Source organism: Canis lupus, chromosome 9 (genome assembly GCF_048164855.1).
Source record: "Canis lupus baileyi chromosome 9, mCanLup2.hap1, whole genome shotgun sequence".
NCBI classification, from domain to species: domain Eukaryota; kingdom Metazoa; phylum Chordata; class Mammalia; order Carnivora; family Canidae; genus Canis; species Canis lupus.
The window spans coordinates 61,963,001-61,988,769 of record NC_132846.1 but is presented as its reverse complement, the minus strand read 5'-3'; the positions used below and the strand labels follow the sequence as shown (position 1 = coordinate 61,988,769).

Below are 25,769 nucleotides of genomic sequence, written 5' to 3'. Positions count from 1 at the left end.
TTGGCTCCAGAAACCATGTCTCCAGAGCTTTGAACTTCTCCCACTGACAATTGCCTTTTCAAGTACATTTGAAGCCTTGCTCACATTCAAGAAGCAGCCACCTTCGGGGGCAAGTGTTTTCCAATTTAGATGGTAAGTGAGGGGAGCACAGATCTTTTCGACAGAGTGGGGAGGATTTATAGGGTGTTGGTTGTATTTGCTGTGCACACTGCAGGCAAAGAGCACAGGGGCACAGGCCACAGGTCCCAAATGGGACCCATTATTCTGGGGTGGTAACATATTGGTCATGCCCTTGAACTTGCTTCTCTTTATCAGAAGTGATTTATAGCTAAGTGACAGTGGACCCCTTTCCTTGTAAGTGAATGCCTTCTATTAAAAAAAAAAAAATCCCTTTGCACCGTTTCTGTCAGGTGGAGGTGGTATGGGATGATGGAGCAGAGGAAGGCTTAGCTTTCTTTTCTAGCTTTATTTGAAAGTCTTAAAGCAGATCCTCCTATTTTATCTTATTACTATTTTTAAAGTCTTTATTTTCTTATTTAAGCCATCTCTACACCCAGCATGGGGCTGGAACCCATGACCCCGGAGGTCAAGAGTCTCCTGCTCCTCTAGCTGCAGCAGCCAAGTGCCCTATGTCCTCCTGTCTTAAACTCATGATACTTCATTCCACCCTCTCAAAACCCAATGTATCATTCAGAAGGCACTCTTCCTATAGCACTGGCGCTCATGGCTCACTGCTCCCTACTTTGGGTTGAGGTATTTATGAGCCTGGCTTGGGGCCCCCCCTCCTGGTCCTCAGACACTAAAGCCCCCACCCCGGGCTGCCTTCTGCACCCAGGCACCTGTCTCAGGGACCCACTCGCTTTACCCCCATGTCCACGCAGGGTGTTCGATGCATTGAACCTGTAGGGTGGTGGGGTGGGTGCTCCATGTGAACTGGTACAACTAGGTGCTGCTACACCTGCTCAATGTTTCTTACTCAGGGCCTTGGACGTTCATGGGGACTCCTGTTTGTGTTAATATATTCTTCAACCCCAAATCCTTTTGCTTGAAACTCGAAATCACGGGACTCTGTTTGCACAACTGTGGATGCTCGCGTCAGTTGAGTTCTTGGTGCAGAAGCGGAGGGACTGACTAACTCTGAGTCAGAATCCCTTTAGAATTATTTAATGTATTGGCTACTTTGTTCCCAACGATTCAGTGTTTGCGTGACCTCAGTTTTACCAGGCATCTGAAGGCACTTTTGTCGAGCGTCTTCAATCTGCCCAGTGTACCAACATTTTATTTCTGAGCAACAGTCGTGCCCTTGAACCTGGCTGCTTTTTAAGGAGGGCGTCCTGCCTGCCGCCCTCGAGAGCTGAGGTCAGTCAGTCCAGTGCTGGTGATGAGCAGGTCAGACTAATTCTTGGAGGTCAAGGTGAGTCTCTCTTCCAAATGTCTCACCCTTCATAATTGGTCCCAGGAGACCAAATACAAGTAAGTATGTGCCGTCCTCTCACGCCAGTCCACTTCATCTCTGACTTGGGGTGGGCTGGCTCCACTCTGCAGTCCAGCAGCTGGAAAGAGAACTTTCTGGAAAGCCACCTTCTACCCACAGCTTCATCAGCTCATCCATCTAGAAGCTTTGAGCTTCTTTTCTTTTGTCAGTGACCTTCTTTCCTGGGTGACTGACGAGGGCAGGGACTCTTGAGGAGTGGGACTGAGTGTTAAGTATGGACTCGGCCTCAGAGAGAAAAAGGTCCCCTCACATCCGTGAAGGCTTCAGCAGTGGCGTCCCCCACAGCATTGCCAGGGGTTGGCAGGGACTTCAAAAGGCTTTCTGGAGATTTGGGTCATAGAGTGAATTCAATTACTTTGGAGCTTCCTTGCACCATTTTTATTTTCTTTAATACCTTTTATTTTATTTTCTGGCTTCCCTCTACACCCCCCCCCCCCCCGGAATAAAGGCACATTCCATAATAAGAATTCTCTAGCATCCAATACAAAAGTGATACCACTTGTCAGTTTGAAGAAAAAGCAAATTGTCTGCTCTGTGGGTTGGGATTTCCTCTTAAAAAAAAAAAAAAAAAGCAGCTTAGAGAAAATCCCTGAACATAGTCTTCTGATTGAAAAATATATTAGTGGATTTCATGGCTTTATCATTTTCTTAAAGTAACAGTTTTCCTTACTTTTAAAACATATATATTGCTGTTGAGGCATATGGCTGAAAACATTCCCAGTGCAGGATTTTTGATGGTTGACAAAACTGGAAAAAAAAGAAAAGTCTTTGTTTCATAAAATTGTGTAGTTGAAAAGAAGCTTATTATTCCTTAGGTCAACCCTCTGCCTTGGGACAAAGGGCACGAGCCTCTTCTGCAGCCATAAGCAACGGCCTGGGTCATTTCTGTGATGCTTCCACGGTGGGGGGTGGAGGGAGCCTGCTGACCTGTCTGGACGCCCGCAGACCACCCTCTGTCTGCTGAAGCTGGCTTTCTACACGTCATCAACAAGCAGATGCTTTTAGCCATCCCACTGGCCTGCCAGCTAATACATCAGTTTCTACAGAAGCTGAACCCTTTGGCTATGAACCCTTTGGGTTAATGGTTGGGGGGGCTTGGCGGGGGGGGGTCTGCCGTCAAGGGAAAGAAGCAAAAGTAAGGGCTCGTGTGCAACACTGCTCACGAACAAATGAATCGTGGATGCTTGAGTCCAGAAGGTGAGGTATTCAGGAGCTGCTTTGCTTGCGTTTGTGCTGAGCACTGCCAAGAAGGACCAGCTTCATACGAGTGAGGTGGAGGTTGTAAGCTACGTTTTTGACTTTCGTACGTTTTACTTGCAAAGTCCATTTTCAGGAAAGCATCGCCCAACAGGGGAGAAAGTATGGCTGTGAAAGCCCAGAGAGATCTGCCCAGGCGTCCCCTCGGGCTGCACTTCTACCCACTGGGGCCTTTCCAGATGCATGTTTCATGACAGCAGGCTGACCAGGAGGTCAGCAGTCTCCTGGTGTTTGCTGGGTCCCCTCCCCACTGCCTCGGATGTCTAGGTTCCCAGGATTTTCTGTTTTTGGATCACCTGACGTTGGACTCCCCCCGCCCCCCGCCCGGTTTCCCCAGGCTCCCTCTGTGAATGCTGCTTGGAGTGGCCGAGCGGTCCTGGGCCACTGCTCTGCTTGGACTGGTGAGCACTGGTGAGTGGCCCTTAGAGCCCTGTTCCGTCCTGCCTGGAATGCATCCAGCTTTATCACATCTTGTGGCTGCACCCCTCACCCCCCAAAGCCTTTGCTGTCGGCTTCAGGCACCGAGTTTCTGATTTTCCTTTTTCTTGCCCACTGGCTCCTTCTCATCATCTGCATCTTGCTTTAGGGACACCTCTTCCGAGAGGGGTCCTCCTTAAGCCCTCCTGCTGGGCTCCTTCTGCACTTCTCCCCCAGGAGCACTTAGCCCAAAGTGTGTTTATACATTCATTTGTTGCTTGTTTACCACCTGTCTCCCCCTCAAAATGTCAGGCAGTGCCTTGCACAGGGGGCTCCTGAAGATCTCCCGCTCTCTGAGATCTGAACTGGGTGGTTATCTTTGATTTCTCATCTCCTCGGCCCCCGGTTTATGGAGCACTCATGAAGAGCAGAGCCCAGCAGCTGGCTGTCTACACCACACACCCCTCCATGTACACCTGCTTGTGGCCCCACCCGTTCCACCCCTGAACTGTAAGCGCCCCATTTCTTGCCTCCAGGCTCTGTCTTCTGTACCCCAAGCACTGTCACCACTGTATCTCCTGCTCAAGGGGGTTCCTTATGGGGCGCTGCCCCCATGGAAGTAAGTTCCCATCTCCTCCCTGATGTTCTAGACGTTTTAGAGTCTGTGTTCATCCTCTAGTATCCTTATGTCACGTTGTTCCCTGTGCATGCCCACCGCTGGAGACAGGCGGATCCCTGCCTTGCTCTACGAGACCCACCAGGCATGGTCTACTGCTCATGCTATCTTTACCTGCACACCCCCCCCCCCCCCCCCCCCCCCCCCCCGCCATCTGAATCCCCTGACCTGGCTCTTTGCTGAGGACTCTGTTTAAATCCCATCTCCTTCCTGGCATCTCCTCCTCATTTTATTAATCTCCCTTTGGCCCTTGGCATTTATAGTCTGTCTATGCAGTTTATAATAAACTTTATAGCAGAGTCTGTCATCTGATGAAATCAGGAGCAGTGCGGATGATTTTTAGGAGCGTGGAGGTTGGAATCAGAAACCTGGGGATGAGTCTTTGACCATTTGCTGGCTGTGTGTCCTTCAGCGAGTTAATTACTGTTAATGAGCTTCGTGTCCTCATCGGTGATGGGAGAAGAATAATGCCTTGCTCACGTGGTGGTTGAAAGATGAAATGCTACAATGATGGCACAGCTCCCGGAATATAGTAGACATTCAGTGAACATTATCCTGGTGATCATTTCCCCGTGTCGGTGCTGGAGACTGATTTGTGGGCCCCCCTCTCCTAAAATTCATATGTTGCAGCCCTAACCCTGATGTGACTGTATTTGGGGATAGAGTTTTTAGAAAGTCATGAAGGTTAAATGAGGCCATCAGGGTGTGATCCTGTAGGATTGATGGCTTCATAAGGAGAGGAAGAGAGAGAGAGCCCTCTGGACACAGAAACACCAAGAAAGGACACTCAAGGACACAGCAAGAAGGTGGCTGTCTGTAAGCTGGGAAGAAAGGTGTCCCCAGGACTCAATCAGGTAGCCCTTCGCTCTTGATCTTGTAGCCTCCAGACTATAAGAAAGAAATTTCTGTTGTTTAAGCCATCCCTACTGTGGTGTTTCGTGAAAGCAGTTGGAGCTACCTAATATGGTTGGGTTTTGCTCTGATTGGATAACGATTTGTTGAACTGATGTTAATTGAGCACATACTATGTGTTAGGTACTTTTTAGTTTAACCTCACATGTCTTTTTTTTTTTTTTTTTTTAAGATTTTATTTATTCATGAGAGACACACAGAGAGAAGCAGAGACACAGGCAGGGAGAAGCAGGCTTCTTGCGGGGAGCCCAGTGTGGGACTTGATCCCAGGACCCCAGGATCACTACCTGAGCCAAAGGCAGACGCTCAACCACTGAGCCCCCCAGGTGTCCCTGACCTCACATGTCTTATGTCTCGATTCTCATAACCACTGAGGAGGTTGGTTCAGTAGCTTGGTGGTCAGGCTCCATGGTCTCGCAGAGCCAGCATTGGGACGGCGGCCTAAAGCTGGAGCCTCTGAAATGGCACCTTCTGGAGTTGTGCAGTATGAGGACCCTGGGGGCAGGCCCTGTGTCTCTAGGCCCCAGATGATGAATCCCTTGATGTCCAAGGCGGTGCCTTGTGCTTTATCTCCAGTGGCACTTAGCAAGTGCTCCGTGTGCAGCAAGCAATTAAAAAATAATTTCTGGCTGGCTCACTGTCCCCAGACAGTTGTATTGCCTACATCTGGGCAAAGAGTGAAATTACCAGCCCCGACCCCAGGTCCCCAGAGTGGGTCCCCAGAGTGGGTCCCCTGAGTGTCTGCTGGCAATGGGGCCAGTTGAGGTGGAGAAGCCTGCCCAGGAGGTTGCTGGGCTGCGGAAGGTAAAGGAGAATGAGGTCTTCGGTGGTTGGACGTTCAACCTTTGTAACTCAGACCCTTCCATTTTATTCTCTCAGTGAGTAAAGTGAGTCTGCGAGGGTGGTATGTTTGGGTTTTTGAAGAAGATTAGCCGTGTGGAGTCTGATGTAAGGTTAGGGGATGATGGGTGATAGCTTTTAGATTTCCAGGTCCATGTCTACATAGACAGGGGCACATATTCATTACCAGCATCCTTATAATTCATATCCCACTTCCCTTTAATAAGGTTAACATAAGGTACGTAAGACGTGTTACAGTAAGGCTGAATGTGTAAAAGTACAAAATAGACCTACTCTGTGGAGAGAGGGCAAAGCAATTATTCCAGATTCTTAAGCTGATTATATGTGCTGCAGTCGAGTACCCTGACAGCCAAGGCAAAAATGGAAACTCAGCTGGTTTTATCATTCTGCTTCTGGTAAAATGCCAATTTAGGAGAGTCATGCAGACCTCAGGTGCCACGTTTCAAGAAAGACCATGTTGTGGGGCCCTTTCTCCAAAGGACATAAAACCACATAGTTTACAACAGAGCACTGGTTTAAGAAGGTTAATGAAGTTTGATCCTGGCTTTCGCTCATGCTCTTAGTTAGGGCCTTATTCTTCTCTAATCCCTGGATGACTCCTGTTCATCCTTTCAACTTTGGGATCTCCTCCTCCAATAAGTCTTCTGTGATGTTCTCTGCCCAGCCTGGGCTGAGTCTCTCTTCCCTCGGTGGAACCATAATACTATGGGCGCTGGTTTTTTTTTTTTGGGGGGGGGGGGAAGGGTACCTCCATATTCCTTTATATGGTCTCTTACAACTAAACTAGGTATTCTTAGGACTCATTTCTGGTGTTGTGAGAATCACACACTGATGTTTGTTGAAGGAAGGAAGTTTACTGACCTACATTAGTAAAACACTTTATTAAGTAGGTGAAACCAGTTTCTGCCAGTGAAGACCATCCGCTGATTTCCAGTGTTTGCCCAGAGCACCTAGCTCGTCTGTAATGCAGGGAACTTGTATCTCTCACTGTTGTGACTGCCTCTCGTCCTGCTTCTTCCACTAAGATGTGACTCACACATTCCATGGGCTCAGTTTCTGCCTCTGCAAAGTTGAGGGTGTTGAATCAGTTCAGGGAGAACAGAGACGTGGAGTTCATCATCAGTCCCATATTCCACCCCCACGGTGGGCATGGTGGGCATCCCTCAGGGGCCGCAGGGGCAAGCAGATGCAGGGTCGGGGCTCCATCTCTGAGCGTCACTTCTGGAGGCCATCACCAGACCACCAGTTCTTTGGGGTTGGTATCAGAGAAGAAGCCCATTTACCATCTGTGGGATCTTTGATGTTCTTTTTAGCTCTGATGATTCTAGAAAATTCTCCAATCTTCCTCTGTCATCATGGTAACGGGATATATGGTATATTCTCCCAGAGTTCATTTGCTCCTGGAATCTCAGAAGGTGACCTCCTTTGGAAATAAGTTATTTGCAGATGTGAGTAGTTAAAATGACATTGTACTGGGTTCGGGTGGGCTCTAAATTCAATAACTTGTGTAAGTGGAGAGGACACAGACATCCAGGGAGGAGGAGCACTGTGTGACGATGAGGCAGGGATGGGACCGGAGCAGCTGCAGGCCAGGAGCTCCCAGGATCACCCAGACCTGGAAGGAGACAAGGAGGGCTGTTCCCTGGAGCGTTCAGAGGGAGCACAGTCCTGGTGGCCCCTTGATTTCAGCATTCTGGCCTGTTTCTACCAAGTTTGTGGTATTTGTTACGACAGCTCTGAAAAACCAATACACTCACCTCCTTTTTTTCCTTTTTCCTTTTTTTTTTTTTTTTTTAAGATTTTATTTATTTTAAATTTGGAGCACGTGTGGGGGTGGAGGTAAGGGAGGAACAGAGGGAGATGGAGAAGCAGACTCCCTGCTGAGTGCAGAGCCCAAGGCTGGGCTCAGTCCCAGGATCCTGAGATCATGACCTAAGCCCAAATCAGGAGTCAGATGCTTAACTGCTTAACCAACTGAGCCACCCAAGTGCCCCACCTCTTATTTTTATTTAAAAACCGTCTGTTGCCTTTACTCTCTCTGATTGCTAATATGCCCCTCCTCGCCTCTATCTAGGGGAGGAGGCCAACAACTTTGGAAGACGTCTTTTTGCCCTGTTGCCTGTGGTGGAAAGAACCAGACGTTTCTTTGACTGTTCATAAAAATTTAGACATTGATAAAAAGCCCCTTTTCCCAATTAATAGATGAAAGCCTATGAATTACTTTATATTTTTGTGGGACATATGTTTAGTTCAGACTCCCTGAGGTCTTATTCAAATTATCGAAAACCTGGCCTCTGCTGTATAATTCACAGATGGTACTGACTCTAGCCAAAAAAGAAAAAGACAGGGAAAAAAAAAAAAAAGAAAAAGAACGGGGGTTGAAAACACAAAACTACTCAAGTGTTCTGAGCACTAGGGAACAATGTTGGCCTGGGGCTGCCCCCCGCGGGAGTCCGTCCCTCTGGGCAGGGGGACTGACTGGCACTGTCCCTCTTGCACGTCCGGCTCAGTGCAGCCTCCGAGCTGACATCTGTCTTCTTCCTGCTTCAGACACTAGCTCCTCTTTGTCAAGGGTTTTCTTGTGTTGCTGCGTGACCTCAGCACTCTGCAGAGTGAGTGATTGGGGGTACCTGGGTGCGTGGCTCAGCAGTTGAGCGTCTCCCTTCGGCTCAGGTCGTGATCCTGGGGTCCAGGGATCAAGTCCCACGTCGGGCTCCCTGCAGAGAGTCTGTTTCTCTCTCTGCCTGTGTCACTGCCTCTCCCTAGGTCTCATGAATAAATAAATATGATCTTTAAAAAAAAACACCCAAAAAACAAAGTGGGTGTTTGTTGTCCCATTGCACAGACAGGGAAACAAAGATCTAGACTCCCACATCCTCCCAGCCTACTTCATAGGGTGTGTGTGTGTGTGTGAGGGGGGGACCATAACCTAAGCAACCTCAGGGGTGCACAGAGGTGAGTTAGGGGAACCTGAGGCACAGGGAAGGGGCAGGCCCTGCGGGGAGGCTGGGATGCTGGGCCGGTAAAGACCGTGCAGCGCGTGTCTCAGGCCTGGAAGGTAGGGTGCCATGCATATCCTTTGGGGGCTGTGGAAAATGGGAGTGGGGAGACTGGAGACTGTGACGGGGGGTTTGGGGCAGGGAGTGCCTGGCGGCAGGGAGCGGAGTGGGGGGTCAGCACCCAGGAGAGGCTGGGGGCTTGGTTGGGGTGGGCCGCCCTCCTAGGGGTGGACTCCATGGGCTCTGATGGCAGCAGGGGGGAGCAGGGGTCGGGTGTAAGCCTGCCTGCAAGCAGGAGGCACCACGCACTTTGCAGCTTCACTGTCATTTAAGCAGACGTGGCAAAGCCCTCCCTGGACTGTGGGCACTGGGCCGCCTGGCCTTGGGGGCAAGCTCGGCGTAACCGGGGAGTCAGGGGTGTAGCTCCCATTAGCAGGTGGGGAGGGGCTGTTCTCACCACCAGATGTGGGAAGGCTTTATGAAAATTAAGAACAAACCTGTAATCCGTGGGGTTTTGCAGGCGAGGCCTCCTCTGAGCCCTAATCCCCCTGTGAGTCGCTTCAGGAACAGGGGGAGTAACTAGTCCAGGGTAGAGAATTGTTGGGCTGTTTATCGGTAATGTTTGCAGATGCAGTTGAGTTACCTTGTTGCGGTCTTTGCAAGGATCCTTCCAGAAGAGGGCTTTCCTCCTGTGGTCCCTGAGCTTGATTTGGGGGTTGCATCGAGAGTTTTGGGCCTGGTTTGTGTTTAGTCGCCGTGGATGAGCGTCTTTGCAGGCAGTTCTGAGGTGGCTCCCAGGACTGTCCGACCTCATGGGGCCAGCGGGTCACTATTGCAGCTTTTGGTAGGAAGGGGGACCAAGGCACCCAGCGCGTGGCCTCAGCACTGCCTGGGGAGCCGGGATCACCTGGCTTGTGGGCAGGGTTTTTACGGGGTGCAGACTAAGTGTGGGGGTAAAGACAGTGATGTGTGCGGGGCTGTCCTGCATTCAAATTGGGCTTGGAGTTAGAGATCCACCTGTCAGAACTTAGTAGTTTATCCTGCTTCAGGGCAGTAGTTCTTAACTGGAGGTGATTTTTGTCATCTCCCTCCACCCCCCTCGTTCTCCCCACCGGGAGACACGTGGCAATGTCTGCAGATATGGTTGTCACCACTTGGGTGAGGGGTCCTACTGGTTATCTAGTGGTTGGAGCCTAGAGATGCTGCTAAACTTCTGCAACACACAGAATGGCTCCCACAACAGAGGAGCACCCTGCCCTGGATGCCCCAGGTGCTGATAGGGCCAACCAAGGTTGAGAAACTGTGGGTAGTGGCCAGCAAAATCTTTTCCCGTCCTCACTGCTGTCTCCCAGGGAAGAGTCGGAGTTCTGGCCGTGGGATGGGGTTCCAGCACAGCTAGGGAAGGCCCCCAAGTGACGGGCAGGGTGGGGAGAGGCCTGCGTAGCTGTGGCAAGGAGCCCGGGGTCAGGCCACCAGCTGTGTGCTCTCAGTGGGCTCTGCCCTTTGGAGTTTAGGTGAGTGAGGAAAGCCCACCAGGAGATTTAAGGCCCTTTCCAGCTCCCACACCCCAAGATTCCAGAACTGACCTTTTGTCCTCATAACCCCAGGCACGATTCAGGTAATGGAGGCAAAAGAGATTTGAGGAGACCTCATTCTCTTGCCTTTCCTACCAGTTTTGCCTTTGCTTTTTTTGGGGGTGGGGTGGGGGTGGGGGTTTCCAAAAAGGCTAAAAATTGCATACCATTAATTTCATGCTTAAACGCCCTCCCGCTTTTTAATCAGTAAGAACCCTGATGACAAAACATGAGAAGGTTTCTTCTGTTTCAAGGAGAGATGATTTTAATGTCCTCGACACATTTCTGCTTGATGTCTGATTCCTTGGCAGCAGACAGACGTGTGCCTTTTCAGTGTCTCTGCGGAGGTAAACCCAGGCTACCAGGAGGTCCCCAGACAGCGCTGGCTCTGGGAGACGTCCTGTGAGTGTAAGAGAACCTGAGAGGCAGGATGTCTGGGTATTCCCCAGCTGATGTAGCAGACGTTAAGTCATCCCAAATAGCTGTCTTCACTCCAACCCCCCCCCCCACGCACGTGCGTGCGCGCACACACACACTCACACACACAGATGCGGTATCCTGGGAGCTCATGGTCTTCTCCGTCAGTAAATGGGTAATACGCACAAAGAAGCCGGGCTGTTCCTCTGTGCACATTAGAGGAACAGTCTTTGTCCTTCTCCTGGAAATCCTCCCTATTAGATGAGTTTGCTAGGGCTGGCATAACAAGCATCATAGACTGGGGCGGTGGCAGGGGGGGCCTTACGAAACAAATGTATTTTTGCACAGTTCTAGAGGCTAGAAATGTGAGATAAAGGTGTCTGCTGGGCTGGTTTCTTCAGAGGCTTCTCTCCTTGGCTGGTAGGTGGCCACCTTGTGTCTTCACATGGTCTTCCCTCTGTGGGTACCTGGGTCCCAATCTCCTCTCTAGGATATCAGAGCCCAGCCTCATGGCCTCGTTTTAGCTTAATTGCCTCTTTAGAGACCCTGTTTCCCAAATATCATCACATTCTGAGGGTACTGAGATGAGGGCACCGTTCAGCTCAATACACCTGGTGCAGATGGGTGAGGTACTGGCTCTGCCCAGGATAACCGACTTTACAAACGGCAGGACTGTCACCACTGCTGCTTCCCCCTCTTCTCATATTTTTCTGATGGAAAAACTCAAATATACAGAAAAGATGCAAGAATAGTACAGAGACTACCTATCTACCCCACTACCTAGAATCAGTCGTCATTACCATGTTAAGTTCGTCTTTATGTAAAAATCATGAGACCCCATTAAGAGAAAGTTGTAGGCATCACGGCGCTTTACCCTTTAAACCATCAGCGTGAATCTCTTGGGAACAAAGACATTCTCTCCTGTATAAGCGCAGCACGTTACCACGCCTAAGAAAATCTAAAATAATTCCCCACAGCATCTAGTTAGTCTGTATTCAGATTCTCCAATTGTACCCCAAAGTGTTTTTTCTTTTTTATAACTTTGTGGCTTTTTAAAACCAAGATGTAGCGAAGGTACAGGCATTGCAACTGGATTTTTAATATCTCTGTTGTCTTTACAGTCTGGAATGATCCTACCAGCCTCCAAAGCCCCTTTTTTTTGAAAAGATCAAGGCCTGTTGTTTTAGGGGAGGCTCACATCTTGAACTTGGCTGAGTCTTTCCTTGTGATGTTGTTCAGCTTGGCCCTGTATCCCTGGAAGTCAAATCCAACTGCTTGTTTAGGTTCAAGCTCGTTGAAACAGTTGCCAGGTGGTGCTGGGTGCTTCCTAGGCCGCCCGAACTACCAGGTTGTCCTGTTGTGGGTGATGCTAAGTTCGAACCCTGGCCTAAGGTGGTGATGCCTCATCTCTCCACTGCAGGGTATGGTTTTCCCTTTGTGATTAACCTGTAAGCTAGGGGGAGATAATTTGGCACCGTGTGCATATCCATTGATGATTCTTGCCTGAATCATTTCTCTGGGGGGTTGCAAAATGGTGATTTTTCTAATTCTGTCATTAGTTGGCATTACAGTTCTTAAAAAGGAACTGTAGGGCCGATTCGCAGAGAAAAGGATTGGTGTATAATCGCCTCTAATGGTGGCAAGTAAATCTCTGTGAATATCCTTGTGGACTCAGGTTTTTATTCAGTGTTTTATAATCAATGGCGGTCATTGTTTTGATGCTCAAATTATCCCAGACTTGGCCAGTAAGGCCCCTTTAGGCTGCCTTTCCTGTCCTTTGTCTATGTCCCCTTTAGTCTCTGAGGACTTCTTGCTTTCTCTTGCACAGAGGCGTCCTAGGTTTAGCTTCTATTTTTCATTTCTAGCCACGGATTCATCCATTTCTCCAAAAAGCTCTGATTCCTTTTAGAGGTGAATGGTATTGAGAAGCCGAATCTGGATGCTGGTGTGTGTTCATTGTGGCTGGGGTGTTAATTATCTTCAGGGCTTTCAGTGGACAGAACTAAGAGAAAACAGAATAACAAGGTCATTGATGTTTCCAAGTCACATCAACTTAGAACTTGGGGTTTCTTAAAGTCTGTGATTTTGTTTTTGTAGGTCTTTGCTTGGCTTCCAATGCTGTGAATTCTAGTAACACTGTTCACCTTTTGCTCTATTCTGCAAGATACATAAGATAACTTCAAAATTATACTGTTACTATTAATATAATAAGTCAGATCGAAATATAGTATTTCCCCCTCTTTCCTTTTGTCTTTAGTGTACATTCCACTAGAATGGACAGCTGGTATTGCGTTCAGAAGCCATGTGACAGAATCCTTTTCCCTGTAAAGCTATGTTGCCAATTTATTCTTCCAGTTAGGTTGTTTTGTTTGCTTTTTAAATTTTTGAAATTCTTTTTATTTATTTATTTGAGAGAGAGAGAGAGAGGGAGCACAAGTAAGGAGCCCACCTTGAGCTTGATCCCTCGGGGATCACGACCTGAGCCAAAGCCAGACACTTAACCCACTGAGCTACCACCCAGGCACCCCTTCTGTTTGCATTTTTAAAATTTATAGTTTGCTTTTTCCTAAGAAATCAACTTGATTGAGGCACAATTTAATTTATAATAAGCCGCACCCATCCAAAGTGTGCACTAATATGTGTACCTTTCTGTAACCAGCTACTGCAGCGGCCCCCAGGGCATCTTCATCACCACGGTTTCCCTGTGCCCCTTTGAATCCATCTTCTCTCTCTTCACTCGAATCCTCAGGCAACCACTGAGGTATTTTCTCAGGTTTACCTTTTCTAGAATTCCCTAGTAACAAAATCATAGAAGAGTATAGTTTTGTTTCTGACTTCTTTCACTCAGTGTAATGTTTTTGAGAATCATCAATGTTGTGTGTATCAGTAATTCATTCCTTTTTGATTGCCAAGTAGTATTCCATTTTATGGAGAGAGAGAGTTTGTTTATCCAGTCAGTGACCGGTGGGTTTTGGATAATTTGCATTTTTTAAGGTATTATGAATAAAGCCTCTTTGAACGTTCTTGGACAAGTCTCTGTGTGGATATAGGAATTCATTTCTTTTGGGTAAGCATCTAGGCCTGGCATGGTAGGATCCCATGATAAGGGTATATGTAATTCTATATGAAAATGGCCCAACTATTTTCTGAAGTGTTTGGCTCATTTGCACCTGTCCCCACAATCTGCCACACTGCGGCAGCTTCACATCTGGACCCGCGCTTGGTATCATCGGTGTTTTTAATTTTTAGCTGTTCCAAGGACAAATTGTCACAGCTCATGATTTTCACTGGTATTGTTCTCCCTTTGCTTGACTTTTTCCTTTGAATAGTAAAACATGTTTTAGTTCCCAAGTCAGTGTTCTATGAAAAAACATACACAGCGAAGCCTCATGCTTCTTCGCTCTCCATCGTACCATCGCAGGTGTGGCATGCATGAGGAGAGGATGTGTTTCTTGGGTACCCGTGTTGGTGTCAGCACCAGGTCATGAGCAAAGATGGGAATAGCCCCTACCTTTGTCGTGGTTGCAAATGACTAGATATTAATCAGATAACCTCACCAATAAATGTAAACTCGTCCCTTGGCTGCACACTATGTGCAGGAAGAGCTACCAGGTGAAGCCTGAGGCTGTTGTACCTGGATCCCCTCCCGGTTTCCCAAGAAAAAGACACTGTTTACCTGCTCCCTGCCTCATACGTGTTGCAAAATTTCGAAAGTGCTGCAACTCTGGGACCTGTAGCAACAGGCTGAGGCCTGGGAAAGTAAAGAGCACCCTGCTGCTGGAACCCAGGTCCGTGGTAACGCCACCAGGAGCTTCCACATGATTATTTGGCTTGAGATGAAGTCCTGTAGACGTGTTCCTCTCAGATCCCTGGGTGAAACACACTTCGCTGTTTTTTAAAAAACCTATATTGGTCACACATGGTTCACATTTAATTTGTTAAAATCCCTTTTCTGTTTCATTTTCAACGTTGTAGATATTGATGATCCCTCAGCGGTGAAAGAATGTCAGTGCTTGTTATCAGTGGGTTTTTTTTCCCCCCTCATTACATCTTTTAGGTTTGCTGGCCATCCCCTCACCACCCCCCCTCCCCATGAGACATCTCATAGTTTTTAGATTTGAAACTTCAGTTTATGTTTCTAATTTCCTGCAGGTCACCCTGACCTGGTATGAAACACTGAGAGTCTTCGGGATGCTAGGTCTTAAATTCTTAGAAATTTTGATTCAGTGTTATTGTCATAATAATTGAATTCATCCCCCGTGGTTGTCGCGCACCCTGAAGTGTCTTAGGTAAGATGTAGTTTCGCCCGGCTGTTCTAAAACTGGAAACTTTATCCACGCTGTTGTCCTGTTTGTAATTGGGATGCACAGTTGATGTGACGGAAACACAATAGTCGTCACTGATGATGCACTTTTAAAGGAAGTCTGCAGAGAATAGTTTTAGAAACTGCACACTTTTTGGACGCCAGGATCGCGTTTTCCCATTTGGATGCTTATTCTACTTTTTAGGAAGACGAATTCTGGTCTCTCAGGGTGTACAGCACGCAGTACGTTCCCAGGGAAGTGGTGGTGGTATTTTCTCCACCCTCCTCCCCGGCTATCCTCTGTGATTTGGAGAAATTACAGGGGGTTATTACTCTGCGCGTGTTGTGGCACGTAGATTCCAAGAGTGAAATTCTAGGGTGATCGATTTGGTTTTCATTTTGCCAAGTCGTTGTCCCGGCAGGAGACACTTGGCACACTCTGGCCGAAGCAACAGAGGAGTATTTGCTAAAGGCAAATACTGGACCCGGTATTTGCAGCGCTGGACCCAGGGGTACTGGGAACCGGTGAGGGTAGTGCATGCCCACCCCAGCCACCCCCAAGGCAGGGCCGATGGCTGGCTCCTCTAGGGAGCTGCCCTCACCCCTGGTTCGGAAGGCAGGAAGGAAAGGGGCCGGTGTCTGGACTCCGACAAGAGAGGAGCTGGGGTGACAGGCCCTCGGTAGGGGCACGGCCTTCGCTGGCGTGATGCAGCCAAGTAACTCCCTAGAGCCAGGGGAGTAAATCCCGCTGTCATCCTCCTTCCACCCTTCACTTCTCTTACCCGTGCCGCCTCTTGGTGGCAGCAGACCGGAAGTCAGTGGGCAGGGGAGCCTGTCCCTGTGAGTCTACACGTTGGTCTCCTCCGGCTGGGAGCAGCATGAGTGGCTCTGGGGTCATTGAGGTTCATCCAGCACACTTGGGGAAGGAATGTAGGATGGGGAGGACCAGCTGCCATCGCCCCGAATGCCTCGTGCATGTGCGTGCTCTGTCCTGGCCAGTGCCCGAGCAGCAGGGCACTGTGAAAGATATTTTAGCATCTAAGGATCTTTCTTTAATTTAAAATACCTACACGAGGGCACCAGGGTGGCTCCATCGGGGAAGCATCTGCCTTCGGCTCAGGTGAGGATCTCAGTGTCCTGGGATCGAGCCCCATGTTGGGCTTGTTGCTCATGGGGGGGGCCTCCTTCTCCTTCTCCCTCTCCCTCTGATGCTCCCTCTGCTTGTGTGCTCTCTCTGTCAAAGAAATAAATATAATCTTAAAAAAAAAAATCCCCAAACAAACAAAAACTCCCTATATAGAGCCCCAGACTGGTCTCAGCTAGGTTCTGATCGCCTTCGCTTTCCAGCATCGGGTAACTGCTTTCCCGTCACCAGGCGGTGGCCCAGGATCCGAGCACCTCTGTGCCCAAGCAGAGTCTGCCTTCCTCGCCCGCCCCCTCTGAGTGCAGATGGTGGTGCCGGCCTTTCTGAGCGCCCCAGGCCTGCAGGAAGCTTCTCGAGCAGGGTGGCCACGCTGGCCGGCGGTTGGAGCAAGCTTGCGGCCCAGGACTGCCCCCCAGCGAGCTGCCACCCGGGGGGCACAGAAGTGCTGCGGAAGCACATGCACTGTTTTGCCATCGCCGTCCTTGTCTTGGGGAAGAGCTGCACAGTTGAAACACCCCAAAAGCAAAACTTCTTTTCGTTGTCTTAAAAGATTGATGACCTGGGTGCCTGGCTGGCTGGGTCAGAGGAGAGCATGTGACTCTTGATGTCGGGGCCGTGGTTTGAGCCCCATGTGGGGGTAGAGAGAGTCCTTAAATAAACACAACTTGACAAAATCAATCAGTGAACAGAAGGTCGCTGACAGTGTCGTGTCGTATGATGTACACATGAGGATATAAGTCACCAGCGATGTGAGGCGTGTCCTCCGTGGGGTGTGCAGATCCCACAGGCCATGTAACCCTGGACCCCCGAAGCTGAGTGTAACCGAGGCTATGTTCATTCTGCCAAACAGATCCAGTGTTGATAGCTCAACAGTGGGCTGATGCTGGGGAGCTTGGCTCTCCCTCCCCCGTTTTAGACTGTGTCTGCCAAAGCAAAGTCCCTTGTCTCCTTACTCCCTTCAAGTTTCTCTACTGTAGGCCGCAGTTCTGAGAACCTCCTCCGTGCCGGGTGGATCCCAAGACTGGGGGTCCCACCCGGGGGAGGGGATGTAAGCATTCACACGGACACACTCACGAGTCATCCCACACCTTGCGGGGGCCTGTTTGTCTTGGTGAAGATGCCGGCGCTCCCTGGAGCGCACACACAGACGTGAGGGGCTCCCTGGAGCGCACACACAGACGTGAGAACACGGCCTGCAGGCTGGATTCTGCTCAGGGAAGCGTGGTTTGCTAGAAACACGGAGGTGGCCCTGGGGCCTGAGACGTGGGTCCTGGCTCTGCCCGTTGCGGGTTATGATCTGGGGCAAGCCCCTGTCTTTTGGGAGCCTGTTGCCTTGGCTGTCAACCGGCTTCATGTCAGGATTCTTTCGTGCAGTGGCTGAGGGCCACCGGAGCAATTGATTGCTTTTGCAGTTCATGGTACAAACGGAAAGGTGATGTGTGGGCTGCTGGTGGCCATGTGCCTGCGTCGTCCTCATAGTGGCGGGGACTTTTGACCCTGTTTCTCCTCTGATGCAAACGATGGAAGCCTATGTGCCCTTCTGGGAAAGGATGTCTGTTATATTTACTGCGGTACGTGGCCCCCGGATCATTTGGTTTCACTCCGGAACGTGCTAGAAGGTCTTACTGCGGCCTACTGGCTGCAATGTTTGTAGCAGACTCACCTTTTAGAGGGGAGGGCATCAGGTTCTTTTTTTTTTTTTTTTAAAGATTTTATTCATTTATTCATGAGAGACACAGAGAGAAAGAGAGAGAGAGGCAGAGACACAGGCAGAGGGAGAAGCAGGCTCCATGCAGGGAGCCTGATGTGGGACTCGATCCCGGGACTGCAGGATCACGCCCTGGGCCGAAGGCAGGCGCCCAACCGCTGAGCCGCCCAGAGATCCCCGCGCGTCGGGGTTCTTGAGTCACCTTGCTTGCATTGGACCCGGGGCAGGTCAGCTAACCACCTGTCTGGGCTTTAACGTTATCCTCTGCGGGGTCCCACCACTCCCTCTGTTGTCCTAGGTTTGTGGGGAAAATTAAAGATGCTTGAGAAGTGCCCGGGATAGCGCTTGGCATGTGGTCGGTGGTCTGTTCATGGTACTGGTTATTCTTGTCGCTGCTGCGACTGCTGCCACCACCACTGCTAACTCAAATGTTTGGGTGCACGTCGAATTCCAGGGGCAACCGGCATCTAGGCCAAATGACTCAGCAATATACCAAGCAAAACAAAATTTTGGGTGTGTGTAATTTCCACGGGTCCTCAAGGGGGTGGCTGTTTTGGGGAACCCCAACAAATCTTCATGGCATGGTCTGAGACTGGCGTCAAGGTGCTCAGCTCTCGGGGTGCCCCCCGCCCCGTGGGGATGTCCAGAACACCGGCTGCAGTTGGCCTTCCTGAGGTCCCTTTCAGGGCTCCTGAAATGCTGGGCAGAGAGTACTTTACACCATCAGGTGAAATGTGCCGTGTAGAGTGTTAAACCGGAGACTTTCCCCTTATGCATAATAATCAGGTAACTCCTAACCCTCGGCCGACTTCCTCTCTTGTTTGCTCTCATGTCACCTCATGTAATTGCCAGTTACTAACCTCATGAGCTCCTGGTTCCGTCTCGGGAGGGCCTTCTGCGTGTGTTCTGTGCCTCGGGTTATAGTGGGTCCTCAGGTGAGCTGGGAAGCCCGCAGATGCAGGTGCCCCTTAGGGCCCTGGACCCATCTGGTGGGTCGCTGTGTTGGTAGCCCAGGTGAATCCCCGCCGTGAGTGGCTCCGTGTGGACACCAGCTCTTCCAGGCGACACACATCCCAGCCTCACTGTAACCTAGCACCCTGCATAGCGATGCATCTTCGGAGGCTGGCCGCCCCCACCTCCTGTGGCACCTCCCAGGGACGCAGGAAGATGCGATGATGAGGGTGAGGACTTTGAAACTGGCCTCAGGGGGACTCTGTGTGAGGCCAACGAGGGGACAGGGTTTAGACCCCACCCTGCCTTGACTCCAGGTGGCCACTGGGTCAGGTCGCTCAGCCTCGCCACAGGTTTCGTGTGGTTTCATGTGGTTCCCTGGGTCCAGGTCAGCTGGGCTTTTTGGGTAGATGCTGGTCACGTAAATGTTTCCCTCAGTGCTAGCCACAGGATTGGTTCATTCTCCCTCTGCATCCCTTCTCCATCTCCCACACCGCCCTTCCCTTTGCCCAGTGCTCAGGGAGGCCTCAGTTACTTTTGGGGTTCTGGATTTGCCTCTTCTGACCTGCAGGTTCCCGGACAGCCCCACCGCCTCCCTCAGCAGATTTGGCCTCACCCTCTGCTCCCGCAGGATCTATCCATATCTTGACCAGCACCCACAAGATTTGAAAAGGAATCCACAACACTTACCGTGTCATTTGCTCCTTGTTGCTTCTCCCACTTGGGTTGGGGCTGGTTTCAGATTTGTCTTTGCGACGGATGTCACAACATCAGCTGGTTCTCAAACCCTGTTTGTTGAAAGGATCCACTTTGCTGCTGGAAAGGAAGTTTCTCCCTTCATTGCGGGCTGACTTGGTTGTAGCAAGATGCCGCAGCCTAAAGCTGAATTCCTGGCCCCAGAACCCCAGCGGAGGCCCCTCGTGGACCCCTAGGGAGACTGGTAACAGGTTGGTCCCCTAGCCAGTGGCCACCCCTTATAAAGCAAACATACAAACAAACCAACAACCCAGTATTGCGTGTTTTCCTGAGAGAGAGAGTTTTTATTATTATTTTTTTAAACAAAAGGAATAACTGTTATGTTCCAACCCAGTTACATGCACACACCCCATAACTGTAACTTTTACCTGGCTAGATACGTTCAACAACCTTTAGTTATGGAAATAAGGTGATCAAATTATATGTGCCAGTTAGATAAGATCATATTGGAACATTTAAAAATAGATGAGTAACTACTGACAACCAGCAGATAAAGTGGCACTACGTGGGCCAGATGTAATCCAGCCGAGGGTATCTCTGTTTGTCAGACCCACAGGTGCCTTTATCACCCTCCATAAAACATTGTGTTAATTATCATTTGCAGCACCTGAATCACTTTAAAGAAAGTAGAGGTACTGGAAAGAGTGCAAGTTCAGTCCAGAACTGGAGCTGCCTGGCATCTTTTCCCCTCCTCACTTCAGCTGGGTTTTGAACTTTTTTTTTTTTTAAGATTTTATTTATTTGTTTCAGAGACAGAGAGAGACACAGAGAGAGAGAGGCTCCATCCCACAACCTTGAGATCACACCCTAAGCCAAAATCAAGATTTGGACTCTTGACCGACTGGGCCACCCAGGCGCCTCCTGGGTCTTGAACTTTTAAAATAACCAAGATTTTATTTCTGTCAATGCAACGAATGGTAAATTTACCTCCCTTTGTATCTGTTAGCTTTAGGTGAGTTTGCCTTTTAAACTTACAAAAAAAAAAGCATGAAAAAGCAATCTATGTCTTTTATCCTACCATGTGTCCTCCTGGTAATTTGCTTTTGCAGTTTTTATTTTAAGATTGTGAGTGTGATACAAACCGTTGTTATTAAAAAATTACAAGAAAGAATATATCCACATCTTGGACAACTTTATCACATCACTGTGCATTCCGGTTTCATATCAGATGACGAAACCTCCTACATCTGAATATCTTTGTATCTGCAATAAAGTTGTCAGCAGTTAAATGGTCACGAAGAACTTACTTATCTGTCCGTATATTGTGTGTATGTGGCGGGGCTATGAGGGGGGCCACACAATATCTGGAATTCATTTGAATTCAACTCTCTGAAGTGCTGTAGTCTGGCTATCTTTAGAAGTGGATAAAACAAGCAGCCTCGGACATTTCCTGTGTGTTTTTGCAAGTGCCTGAGAGTTCTTTTTAAACCTGTCTGTGTCCACACCTCCTCCTCCTCAGCCTGCCCAGGTAACACTGTGAGGTTTCAGATCGTTAACCCTTATTTGCTAATGGTCCCCAAAGGACAGATTGGTGAAACTCATTTGGAAGAATCCCAAGATTCAGTTGGATAAAAGCAGTGAATTTACGGATGCCAGTTCTTTGGCCTTCTGATTTTAGAGTATGAAGGGGATGTGTGTGTGTGTGTGTGTGTGTGTGTGCAGGTGCGGGTGTATGTGTGGGTGTTGGTGTTCCCTCCTCTATTAGAAATCACCAGTGTAGAGTTTGACAGTATTTGTCAGTAAATACATATTTTGGATGCTTGGTGATCACTTTATCATTGATTGTTATTATGGATTGTCGTCAGGCCCTTGCCTGGCCTTGGCAGTTGGGAAACAGTCACCTAGAGAGTCCGAGAAATAACTCATTTCAACCCAGACACTCGCTAGCTCTGCCAGCCTTCGTGAGTTGACACGCCTCGGGTCTGCCCCCGGCCCTGCTCCAGGGAAACCGTACTAATGGGCAGTGGAGGACCGAGAAGAAACCCGACTGCCCAGATCGAGAACGAACTGAGGACAGATTCCTGCCAAGCAAAGCCCTGGTAAACTCTGACAAACGGGTCTCCTTTCACACCTCCCAGCCCTTTCAGCCACGCCTGGCTTTTCCTAGAGATCAATACAGTTTTAAGGCATCTCTAGGGTTGATTTTGGTTTTGTTTAGGTGTGGATGCGAGGAAGTGACCGATCATCCTGCAGTGTGACTAGCACGCACAGAGCCCGCCCGGCGTCTCCCCGGCAGGAGAACCATGTCCCGCGTGCCTGCAGCCGGCTCTCGCCTACCTGTCCCCGCTTCGTTCCTTTGCCCCCGTGTCCACGGATGCTCGTGAAGGGAGCGGGGGTTCCGAGGTAGCCCAGGTGTGCACAAGCACCGCCTTGCAGCTCGTGTATCCGAGTATCGTGCCGGTGACGTCTTGATCGTGATTTCCGTCTTTGTAGCTTTGGGAACACGTCTGTAAAAATAACAGCAGGACGGTTGCAGAATTGGGGGTGATTTGTGTATGTGATGTTCAGAGGACACCTTGCTCAGTGGCTGTGGTTATCGGGCTCTGTTTCCAGCTCCCGATGCCAGCGGCCGGGAGGGTCCTGCCTCCCCGGGATGGAGGGAGACTGAGGCACACGGGGCTGGGGCCTTGAGGGAAGCTTCCGTACTTCTGTCTGGGTGTAGTTTCTCTTTTCTCATCCCTCCTCCTCTTGGGGGAAAAAACAATGCGAGAGGAGTGGGGAGAGCACAGTGCGGCATTTCAAACCGGGCCACACTGTAAAGTGTTAGGGAACTCCACGTCAGATCATGGAACTTCTTTGTAAAAAATCTTTCTTCTGGAGTAATTGTCTGTTTTGGGGAAGTGAACGACGATCTATTTAGATAAAGACTCTTTGTGATCACTTTTGTTCTTTCTCCTTCTCTCTGTCTTTCATGGACTTGGCTAGCTCCTCAGATCATTTTCTTAATATTTAAAATTCAGAAATCCCCCTTGATGTCTTTAGATGATAAATGACAGAGTCTAAGAACAAAAAGGGCCTTTAGGAATCCCTCACTTGCCAAGCATTTTGGTGAGGTTTGAGGTCGTGGTCTTCGGTTAGTGTAACTTTTCTCTGTTCTCTGTTTCTCTTTCTCTCTCTCTCTCTTTTTTATTTTTCCTAGCGTCACCCAGCTTCTGTGACTTCTTTTGACAGAAAGGAGAAATTGAATTGATTAAGCGTCTTTTACGTGCCGGGTTCAGTGTTCGGGTGCATCCTGTGCGTGACCCCGTTTGAGCCTGAGAGCCCGACGTGACTCAGAAAAGATAGTATTACGTCTAATACGGCGCCGGTCTGGGCGGACAAGTGGTTTATTTCCAGTAACACAGCAGGGAAGCAGTGTAGACAAGAACCACGTAGGTCGATCCCTTTGTTGCCTGGGAGCCGTGTGTGGGATGCATTCTGGAATGCTCCCCGGGAAAGCCCTGGCATTGCTTCTGGCCCCTGTCACGGGCACATGGGCGTATTTGCCTTTCACCATCCTGACGGGCCGGGAAGCGCGAACACGAGGGAGCGAGACTATGTGGGGGGCCCGGTGGGAAGGGGAGAGGGGGCGGTGAGAAGTCTGAGACGCTGCGTGTTCCATCCGGGGGGCTGCCCTGCACAGGGGGTGTGGGCATCCCGTGGGTCTGCAGGAGGGGCTGGCCAAGGGCCCTGTGTATGTGTGCGTGTGTGTGTGCACGCATGCATGCACGCAGTGTTAACACCTTCCTCCCCCACGGGGTTCGTCTTTGTCCTCCTCTGTTAGGCTGTAGCCCTTTGGTCCCCTTCTGCAGCCCTTCAGAGTTGTTTATTGTTTGCCTTCCTCTGGAGGTCCTGTGCCCTAAACAGTGGACCCTGTCTCTGTGTCATGGTGTGTCCTAGTAACAAGTGTTCAGTGACCTGCTTCAGAACAAGACCCAAGGGGCATTCTTTTGTGAGGCCCAGGGAAGTCAGAATAAGTTTGTGACTTGTTGAAGTCCAGATTCAGCCTTGTCTGGGGGCCAAGGGTGGGTTTTCTGGGGAAGGAGGGAGCCTGCAGCCATTTATGGGAGTATCTGCACCTCCCCCCCCCCCCGCCCCCACAGCCCCCCAGCCCTCCCCGCCTCCCTTCCCTCTCTTCTTCCCTTAGGCCAGCTTGACCCCAGGAGCCTGAGCAGGAGCCAGCTCCAGAGTGGAGGAGGAACCTGTGGGGCTGGGGGCCTGGGAAGCATTCTCCCCTCCTGGGACCAGCCTGTGTGTGTGTGTTGGGGCTGGTGGCTGTAGCAGGAGCTCTTTCCAGTGGATTTTCAGCCCACTCTCTAGAGCCCAAAAGAACTTTCTATTTGTTGGATTAGAATGGCAACTTAATGAAAAATGTCATGTCTGGGGGCCCCCATCTATAAATACTACAAGTGTCTTGATGCAGAAGGAGTGGGACACTAGGAAGGAAGGAAGTGGGGAAACGAAAGCCCATGTACATTAATGAATCCCTAGCAACACGTCATCAGAGCAAATGGTTACAAGTTCATGGGATGATGGAGTCTGACCACCTGATTTACAGAGGAGGAAACAGACCCAGAGAGGGAGAGGGACTGGACCTACATAGTCTAGAGGTCCAGAGTCTGTGTTCAGAGTCTGTGTTCTGAATATCGACAGGCTTACTTAGCCCATCTGCCCCCCCCCCCCGTTCCCCACTCCTCCCTTTTCTGCCTCGAAGCACTCCATTTCGGCCATTATTGGCACACACACCCCAATCCCACAGGACCCAGCCCAACTCTCTTAGCCTTCGAAGACCCTTTACCTGGCTTTAGGTTCCCAGAACTACAGGAGCTTTGAGTCTGAGTATAGGAGCTGGGAGGCAGGGGGCAGCGGACGACGGGCTGTGTTTCTGATCAGTGATTATGGAAGGAACCACAACCTGGCCTGTCCTTCAGGCCTGTGGCTGCTCTGGTTCCTTAGTGGCAGCGTTGAGTAGTCGCCACAGAGACCCGGTGGCCTTTTGACGACTAAAATATCCACTCTGACCCTTTAGACAGAGGTTTCCCAGCCTCGCCTATAGAATCCATTAGTGTTAAACCTCCAAAGCCAGCCCACCTCGGATCCATCTTTGCTCATCCCTGAGCTCCTGTCATGAGGGTTGGGGTCAGCGAGCCTACAGCGGAAGGAAGAGGTGGCCTATGTCCTGTGTCCAGCCAGGTCATTCAAGTACCTTGATCAGCAGTTCTTAATGCATCAGACACCTCAACGGTTCTATGTGCAGATGGGCGCCGGACATCCCTCCCTCTCAATCTTTGACGCGGTTAGTTGCTCAGACCAGACCATTCTTCATCATTCCCCTTTACCTGCCGCTTCCAGTCTGTTGCCAGGTCCAGTAGTACATCCTGAAGCTGCCCTTCCTCCACCTCCCTGCTGCCACCTGGTCCCCTCAAGCCTGGACTGTGGCATCAGCTCCTAACAGGCCTCCACGGGTTCTCTTGCCCCTTCCAACCCATTTATCCCTACAGTGGCAAGCTCCTGTCTTCTAACTCCTTACTCATTATTTCCTTCATGGCAGGCATTCCAGCTGGTGTGACCTTGCTTATTTATTTCTTTGCTTACTTGCCTGTCTTCTTCCCCCTCCAGAATCTGAGCTTCCAAGAGAGCAGTGCCTTTTTGTATTGTATTCACCCTCATGGCCCCCATGGTGCCTGGATGCGGAGGGGACCATATGGGCGAGGGATTGAACCAGGGTAGGTGGTGTTGGAAGCACCCTCAGAAATGGCGCATCGGAAACATCAAGAAGAATCCTTTCAAATGCACTGAGAACACATACCCAGCTCCCCACTCCATTTTGACCTGGGCCCTGTGTCATCTTCCCTCTTCCCCCAGCGGGGCTCCTCCCCTGTGTTAGGTGTCATGTTGAGATCATCTTCCATTACTACTGGAAGGAGGCTTTCTCCCTGAGAAGTGATGACAAGGTAGGGGCGTGAGGGGGATACCATTGTCCTAGACCAGCATGTCCCCCCGCCGCACTTCTTTGACCCAGAATCCGAGCACGACGTGCCTGTTCCCTCGCCATCCAGGGCGCACCTGTGTACAATTTGCATTTCACAGATTGTCTTACTTACATCCCACACTTAATGCTGTTCTCATCCCTTTGGTTATCTTCTGTTGCATAAAAACCATGCTGGTTGTGACCCGTAATGTGGATTTCATGACCCACTTGTGTGATAGCCCACAGTTTGAAAGTCATGTTTAAAATTTAGTACTTAATCTCAGGAATTGACAGCCTAACTTGGAGCCCCCACATGAAGGCCCGTACGTACTAAGGCAGGCTGATGGAA

General features: G+C 49.9%; 1 protein-coding gene and 1 long non-coding RNA gene across 14 annotated transcripts in view; one reads left to right on the top strand and one right to left on the bottom strand.

Moving 5' to 3' along the window:
- FOXN3 (forkhead box N3) overlaps window positions 1-25,769 on the top strand; it is a 393,365-nt gene that overhangs the window by 191,601 nt on the left and 175,995 nt on the right. The window lies entirely within an intron of this gene.
- On the bottom strand, window positions 10,483-16,140 carry LOC140640368 (uncharacterized). The gene is made up of 3 exons (XR_012037060.1): window positions 15,982-16,140; window positions 13,254-13,402; window positions 10,483-12,610 (listed from the first exon to the last, which is right to left on the bottom strand). It is a non-coding gene; the product is annotated as an uncharacterized lncRNA (long non-coding RNA).